Here is a 7,196-nt window from a genome sequence, read left to right as displayed (position 1 = left end):
AGAAAGAAAAGAAAACCAGACTGAGAATATAGCTCAGCTTCTGCCTGGCAAGCTCAAGGTCCTGAGTTTGACTCCTGACACCCCCCCAAAAAATAATAACAAACGTAAAAATAAGTGAAACGATAGCAAAAAAGAATGTTTTTCGAGGCAATATCTATGTCCTCAAGAACACAACGGAGAAGGTAATAATCTGGTCCAGAAATGAAGAAAGTAAGGCTTAAGAAAGTTAAGCTTTACTTAATGTCATGCATTTAGTAAATACAGGAGTTTGATTCCAAAACCTGGTTCTTAACCCTTGTGTCAGCTGAATCAAGTTACATCAAGACTGTATATAATGTGTAAGTAATAATGGAAGGCTTTCTACTGTTGAGGGATAGACAGCAGTTATAAAGCAAGAGACACTGCAGCTGGGGTTGGTGGGTTACTCTTGAACACGAGGGGCATGGTGTGTGGTAGAAGGTTTAATTAGTGGAAATTAGGGAAACGCTGTTTCCTAGAAGCTGAGTAGAAGTTGTGGGGGTAGTAGTGGCAAAGACAGGGCTTCAGGAAACAGGAGGCCTTTACAAGTCAACCGGGCTCTCTAGTCGCTTGCTTACATGTAGGATACACACCCAACTGCATGGCAAAGTTTCTTCTTTTCTGTTCACCCGCTTCCTTAGCTATGTGATACAAATTTCATTTTTAAATTTGGCATTGATGAGTTAATTCATTTAAATAAGGGCAGGTTATGGATTTAGGGCAATTCCTGCAAACTCATAAGGTCCCCACACCTCCCATTCTCCATGTAGAAGCATCTAGAAAGTTTGCCAAGGTCTTCTGGGTTCCTTCAGTGTAAGTTTACTGTAAAGTATCCCATGCATCATGAGTTCTCTGAGTCCTTGAATAGAAAATAATTTTCAGTGAGATGAATGAAATGTCACCGGTGGCTGAAAAAGGAACACCTTCCTGTTTCTGGATTGGTGACATTTAAACCATCCTGCTTAGCAAAGCCTGTTTCCTAGTTCGGTACTAGCAGGTGGATTCAGGTAGGTCACCCTGAGACTCCAGAGTTATCCAAGCCTCTTTGTTTAGGGAACACAAACAGACTTGCTCATAAATTTACAAAGAAAAAAATGTGCAAATTTTGGTAAGCAGATTGATAGTAGGAGATGGTGTATTGTCCAGCTTTTGTAGCTAAAATGAATTAAAGGAGGAAAGGTTTATTTTGATTTATGGTTGTAGAGTTTTCAGCCGAACATTAGCTGACTGCAAGATGCAAACCTCCTGGCAGGAGGATGTCAGGCATCAGGGAAGCAGAGCTAGAGAGCTGTGGCAGCTGGCTTCCTCCCTCAAAATCCCCCAAAATCATCTCAGGCATCAGGGAAGCAGAGCTAGAGAGCTGTGGCAGCTGGCTTCCTCCCTCAGCTTTTGTCCCAAGCTATTGGATGGTGCTGCCCACGGTCAGGGCAGTCTTCCCCATCATTTGCTGCCCCACATGCCAATCATTTCTGAAGACACACTTATTACAAACACCCAAAAAAGTGTTTTATTGGTTGCTTGGATGTTTCTCAAACTGGATCAGGTTGACAAGCTTCACCAAATCAGAAAGTTCTACACAATCAGAAAGTTCAACAAAGCACTCTGTAAAGTAATACATTGGAAAAATATCTTTAAGACTTTTCTTCATCTAGTGTTGATTTCATGCAAGCAGAACAGAAAATTTGAGTTTCTTCTTAAATAGACAACTTTGACTTCAGAGGCCCTTTGATAATGTAGATGTGTCACCGGGGAATGTACCGCATGAACAGAGTTGAAGCTGTCATCACAAAACCCTCAAAAGCAATGCCACAAACCTACAGAGGAGAGGGACTTGAAACCTCACCTCCTCTCAACTTGTTTCTGAACTGGAAGAGAACTCTATTCAATCGGAGGTTTCTCAAAGCTAGCACCATAAGTTATTTCTCTCGTTTTCCTGTTAGTGGCCCTGACATTTGTTAAAATGTTGGACACTGTCATTAGTCTGCTTCATTTATTTCTTTTGTGAAGCTGAGATAATTTCTCAAGTATTGTTATAAGGATTACATAGACTAAAAATCTTAAAAACAAGCTTCAAATTATAAAGTGCAATATATTCTCTCTATAGAGAGGCAAATAGAAGTGTCATTGCTTATAGTATTTAAAAGGAAAACCTCTAGATAACTCCAAGCCACAGACATTCACTCAGCTCTTAGAACTAGGACCAAACAAAACAAACAGCATTCAAAGCAAAGCCACCAAATATATGTTATAAATGCCTGGAAAAGCACTTAAGCCTCACATCTATTTTAGGGACTAAAATTTTAGGGATGAAGCAAGAGACTATTGATCATTTAAGAATCATCCTAACAATTATGTTCTTAATCTTAGTATGCCTTCTTTTTCGTTTTTTTTTTTTTTTTGGTGTTTTGTTTTCTTTTCTGGTAACGGGGATTGAACTCACGACCTTGCGCTTGCTGGACAGGCACTGTGCCGCTGAGCTAAATCCCCAGCCCCTTAGCATGACCTCTTATTACCATGGCACGAATATATTTCTCAGTGATGGGAAATTGACTGGGGGCAATGTTCCTTCCAGAGGACCTCAAGGGCCACAGCGTGGGCGGTTCAGAAATCTCCACAGGAAAAGCAGACAGTGACTGATGCCTTAGAAGCTCCTCCACCCCAGGCCTTACAGGTGCTCCACCTCAGTCTTTTCCTGACTGCAACTGAGTGTGCATACTTCATCTGCGCTCTCTTTCCTATCGCTAATAATACTATCGGGACAAATTCAACTTCTGTGTGATTGTCCTGCCTAGTGCAATTTTTTTTAATTACCTGTCTTTTACATACTTGTTTCTTTTTTAAAATCAGAACTAATTTGAATGTTCTGAGTGACGCTATCTTCCCCCATAATATTACATTTGGATTTCTTCTTCTTCTTTTTTTCTTTTCTTGGTACTGGGAATCGAACTCATGATTTCACACTTGCCAGGCAAGTGGTTGTGCCACTGACCCATATCCCTGGCATAATATTAAATTTCTAGAGTCAGGGTTTTACTTTTAGGAACTTCCTAAATTTATCCTGTTTCTTTCGGAGTTTCATATTATGGTATTCTAGCTATAGCTGCATGTTTGGAGATATGTTTCATATTAATTATTATTTGTATAGGCAATAACCATGTACTAATATAGTTAAATTGTATGTAGTGCTTTATGTAGTTCTCTCTGTAGTGTTTATACATAGACAGCTCCTTAATAATATGCATGTGTTTAACCACATTCAGTTTCACTTGAGTAGATTTGATTTATTGATTTGGGGGTGGATAGATTTTTTCTGTCTAGTTTTCAGTAAGAAATACATTTACTGAAACTATCTCAGAAGATAGGAACTATATAGCTCAGGGTAATTCCACTCAAACAGGGTCACTAGAGAAACAGGAAAATATAAATCAGTATTTGGTAATTAGTTCCTGGATCAGTGACATGGCCGGAAGCTACATTCTTGGCAAGTGACACCAGAGAAGCAAGCTTTATAAATAATGCTTCTGTTTGGAATTTTACAGAATACAAATGAGAAGTAAGAAAATGGAAAGTAAACTTCATTTGACACCCCCGCTGCATCCAGTTAAGTTATTCATTTTCTTGTGACATTAGAAACTCTAGGTTTCAGTACGTTTTACCTTTGCCTTTTTATTTTCCCTGGAGCTTAACCATAGGCTCCTTTTAAGTGAATGGACAAGATTCTCTATGTCAATTTAATTTTAAATTTATATTGGATGGAACCAAAGGAAAGACATTAAATAACACATTTTACTCCTAATAATTTCAACTGCATTGTGTCACCGGGAGAGGGTTGTTCTGTAGAGGCTACATTTTTCACCATAAGGGAAAAACCATATGGTTACTACCTAAAGCTAATTTGTCATAAAAGTATATTAGTAACAAATGTTAATTGTGCACTTATGTTCCAAGGGCTATGCTAAATACTTCACACAAAGTTTACTGTTTTAAGTTTTATAATATATGATAAATAAGATCCTATTAGTATTCCCTTTCTGCAGAAGGGGACTGCTCTGGTCATTGGTTTATCCTTGGATGCATTGATATACTATACCCATGTCTCTGGAGGTTGGGAAAGCATAAGTTTACAAGGAAGACAAGAAGAGAGTCATGATTACATGGAGTGACCTGATAGTAACCCTACCACAGAATCCAGAAACTAAGAGCAGAGACAAAGTTAGTTTTAGTAAGGTGAAGAATTTGGTTAGGATTTTACACCCCTGCAAGTACTCACCTTTACCAGTATGCCAGAATGTGAATATTCAGGTGGTCTTAAAATAGAGAGTTGCTTTAATTTTCCTTGCTCTTAACAGAAATTGCTGTGTTTCTCCTCACCTTATGGAAAGGTTTAAGGAGACACCCCATTTCTCTCAAGAAAACAGGGTTATAACAGGCGCTTGGTGGGATGAGACACCAACTGAAAAACATAGAAAGGAAAGTTAGCGTTTGGTGGGAGAGGCCAGTGGGTGTGGGAAATGGAGGACAGAGGTAGATTTGCCTTCGAGTAAGATGGGAGGAAATGAAAGATGCATGGTTCGTGGGTCTGTGGATACAATCTTTGCTGTGATCTGGAAGATCTTTGACTATGGTCATCCTAATATTTGAGGAAAAAGACTGAACATTTATAGCCCAAGCCTCACTTAGGAAAACACATAATGCCTTGGAAAAAGCAGTAAGACCTCTGAGAAGACACAGGCAGTGTGCTCTGCAGGAGAGGGTCTTAATACTTTTTTCACCCCTAACTATGCAGGTGAGACAATAAACTTCCTCAAGTCCCCACTGTGTTAAAGTGAGCAGGAGATAACTAGTACCTTTGTAAGTCAAAGTATTTAATAGGCAGTAGTGCAGGAGGTGGAGCATAAGGACAAGATCCCTGTGGGAACCTGAAAAGATACCCTCTCTTCATCTTGCTTCAAGGACAAGGTGAGTTTGGGACTTCTAGGGCAAATTTACCTTTGGGATGTTGCTTCTGAGGACAGGTGTTTGAAGATCTGAGATTTCTTTTGTTTTGTTGCAAAATAGTTCTCATTAGTCTAAAACCCTTGCAAAATCTCTGACAAGAAATACTTCCATTCTGAATCTAAGCCCAGTATATTGCTAGCTTCTAGATTTGCACAGCTAGAGCTTTGAGTCTTACTTACTAAGACTTCTAAGGCCTGTTCCATTTATGACAGTGTAATAGACATTTTTATCATCCATTGAGCATTTAGCTGCATCATCTCATTTCATTTGTAGGCTCTTTTAGGTGGATACACTTTACAGACAGGGAAACTGAGACTTAATTAATGTCTTGCCCAAGAGGACCCAGCAAAGTGGCTTTGTAAAACAGCTAATTGCTAGCATTTGAAGAAGTTAGAGGAATACGCCATCCAATGTCTTGTCTGTCCCCCTTCTACTCCCCAAAAAATCCTTTCTATAGTTAGTGATAGAATCAAACAGTGAGCTACCTCCAAACAGCAGCGGAGACGCAGAGGAAGTCTGCATCTCAGACACTTTGAGGTCCCTGTGAAAAGCGGTGAGGACACATTTCTCTACATGGAGGGGGGGAAGTGTTAAAGCTGATCGCATAGGTAAAGAGTAGACTCAGGTTTTATTTTTCAATGTATTTTCAATTGCTTATCCTCTGTTGGTCAAAGTCCTGACCACAGCCCCGGTGGATAGACAGCCGCCCCTTGGGTAATTTTTCCTGTGATTTGGAAGACTTCTGATTATAACCATCCTAATATTTGTGGAAAAAGCATAAGCCATACAGTGCCAGCAAGAGAGAAATTTTCTGACTCAAAAAACACAGGGCGGGTTTCCTGCTTACGATTACGTCCAGTCTTCTATTTCATTTTGATTGAAGGGATTGGAATAATTTTAGTCTTCATCACGCCCCAGTTATAAAGAGAAACGTCTGTGGGGAGTGTTGGTTAGTGGTACAACCTAAGTCTTGAGGTAAACATTTTAACCTTGCTTTCCCAAAATAGATGCGACGAGTACTAGTCCCACAAGCTCGACTCTCATTGAGAGGTTGTGTGGTCAGTTCCTTTCGGGAATGCTGTGGTTAGTGCTGTCATCTATGTAAGCCGCAGCCTTCGGAGCCAGCAATTCCTCATTTTGTGGGATTGCCCCAAGTATTGCAAGGCATTTAGCATCCATACTTCTTGGCCTTTAGATGCCAATATCAGCCATCAGGATACTAAAAATTACCGTAATATATTTCTAAGCAGTCTGAGGAGATGATGGCATACTTTGTTGAGAATGAATGAAGCTATCACCTTATAAAATTCAAAGAGCAAATTACACATTAATATATTACGTACCCTAGGAAGAATCCTACTCAACTATATTTTTATTTAATTTAATGTAACCTGAGTATTATATGACCTCCTCTCCCCTATCTTTATTTCTCTTTAGGACATCATGTGACATTCCATGGAATGCCATTTGGAAAATATGTTTTTTCCAAAAAGGACCAGGAGAAAAATATTAAAATGTGAGAAAACACTAATGATGCTAATCATTGGAATCCACTTACCCAGAAGATGGCCCATTTGATCCGGGGGGGTTTAGAATTTTATCGCTCACAATTCTTTAAGCCGCTGGCATCTAACTGTTTGCTACTTTCCAACAGCAACTGCCGGGATGTCTAACTAGCTGGCCTGGACCAATCAGCTGTTTTAAATTATTTTGTTACTAATTTATGATATAGCTTGAGCTGTTCAGGTTTCCTTTTACTAACATTTCATCACAAAACCACAGGGGATCTTTATACAGGTACTTTGGAAGTGACAGCTGACAGCTGGTGGTCCGTGGGGACTAGCCACACCATCAGTGCTCTCACTTAAGAGAAAGGATGAATCCGTGGATGAATTCCTTAGCAGAATGGTCTGCTAGACAGGGAGACAGAGGAAGGAGTAGGTCAAGGAGAATACTTTTGAAGGGAGTGTCGTGTCCTAGACTCTCTTCTCTAGCTCTTTCCTCCTTCCTCCGCTCCAGGCTGCCTTGATGAGCAACTTTCCAGTGCCACACCTTTCTGCGCTGGTGTCTTTGTCTTGCCAGGACCCTAAAAGTCAGGTGGCTGGACACTGAAACTTCTGAAAGCATAAGCTGGAATAAAGCTTTCCTCCTTTAATTTGAATTTCTCAAGCCTTTTGTCA

The sequence above is a fragment of the Chinchilla lanigera genome, unplaced genomic scaffold (genome assembly GCF_000276665.1).
Source record: "Chinchilla lanigera isolate Chin_1 unplaced genomic scaffold, ChiLan1.0 scaffold00075, whole genome shotgun sequence".
Classification (NCBI taxonomy): Eukaryota; Metazoa; Chordata; class Mammalia; order Rodentia; family Chinchillidae; genus Chinchilla; species Chinchilla lanigera.
Note: the sequence above shows the minus strand (reverse complement) of the source record.